A 1,772-nucleotide genomic window follows, 5' to 3' on the forward strand; every position below is an offset into this window, starting at 1 on the left:
TTGACCTCTGACAGGGAAATGACATCCTCCATACTTTCTACACTCCACATTTCAAGCTCTGCCAAAAAATCTGCCACCAAACAGCCAGCGGCCCAGTGAGGGAGTGGAAAATTGTGCCTGACTTTAAATCCACTGTGGCATCCGGATAATAACCTATTATGTCTCAGGTTTCGGATAAAACCTTGAAAATTGCCTCATGACACTGTAGAAAAATGACAGGGAGTAAACAAACAAACCAGCAAGTACATATACACACAGACTGCAGAAGTCACTGGACTGTAAGTGTGGGGAGTTACTGATGGCAGGTGTGATTTGGCTTTACATTAGTCACCATGCTATAAAAATATGGCGCTGTGTCTATGATATCACAGTTTGATGGGATATGACTTTAAATGACGTGGATTACATTTGATGGTGGTAGAAATACGTTTTCTTTTGATAAAAAAATGTATTTCGTTTGGTGTTTTTTCGGTGAGGAAAAGGTTGTAAAAGCACAACAGTGTTGTGTGAAATCCTTGTTCACAGTAAATGAGCTTCCAATAAGCCCTGTGGCCTCTCCTCCCCCACTGTTCCTCCACTAATCATTGCCTGACTGTCATGGTGGTTTTCTTGGTGGCCCGCGCGGCTGCCTGGTGAGAGGTCAGGTTGGATTAGAAAGCACCCTGTGTGATATAGGTTACTGCACTGTGCTACTCGCAGGGTGCTGGGGTGTGGGGGTGGAGTGTGCGTGCACACAAACACACACACACACACACACGCACACGCACACACAGACTCAAGTCACACCAGTGACAGAACTGTAGTGCATAAATTTAATCATGACACATTTTATTAGTTTCCTTGCATCATTAGCTGAAGTCGCCTGCATCACTTCAGATCTTCTGAAGGATCTTGACATCAATAATAAATAGAGGTTCACCACTGAAAATGTCTAATAATTATGTTTTATGTACTAAACTTAAAACCTTTGCATGTATATACTGTACCTGTATTTCAGCATGAAGTGGGAACCGGCCCTCTTTCCTCATCGCCATGATCATGCGTTACACACAACCTGACACTACATCTGTTCTCCCCCCAGGAGAGCGTTTTATCTGCTTATTACATTAAACAAATATAGATTTGGCCATTGGAGGGCACTGCAATGCAGAATCTCTCTCATTTGAGATTCAGGCTCAGCTGAAACGAATCTACTTATCAGTCAATATTAACTGCAAATCAATATATTTTCCATGACTAAAAAAAAAACGTGTTCCTCTTGATGACGTAAGACTCATCTGGGATTTTTGGAGGCTTTTCTATTTGAGTCTCATTTCAGTTTGTGTGTCTCATGCTGGTTTTTGTGGTGACAGAAAAACTATGTCTGTAACTATGGCAGCCAAAGAGAAATAAAAAGCCTCGTTTTCTGATTTTGTACTAACAAAAAAAAAAAAGAAAAGAAAAATCCAGCAATGACAATTATTTTGCTCTCCTTTACAAGAGCAAATACTGAGCCACTTTGCCTCACACTTCATTAATATGACCCTGTTGTCGTGACATAAGGTCAGCATCTATCTTGCTTCATTAAGCCAGAGACAGATTTCATATGAGAAGTCTCGCAATGATAGTCAGGGGTCATTTTCCAAGCAGGTTTGTATGAATAATAAATGGCTGGTTTGGCACATTTGGAGAGGTCACGCCTGAGTGGGAGAAACAGCTGTGTTGTTGTGTGTCACTGTAAAAACACAGATACATGCAATGAAGCTGCAGGCAAAATGAAAGAACTTACAATG

Source organism: Seriola aureovittata, chromosome 8, assembly GCF_021018895.1.
Source record: "Seriola aureovittata isolate HTS-2021-v1 ecotype China chromosome 8, ASM2101889v1, whole genome shotgun sequence".
In the NCBI taxonomy this organism is placed as follows: domain Eukaryota; kingdom Metazoa; phylum Chordata; class Actinopteri; order Carangiformes; family Carangidae; genus Seriola; species Seriola aureovittata.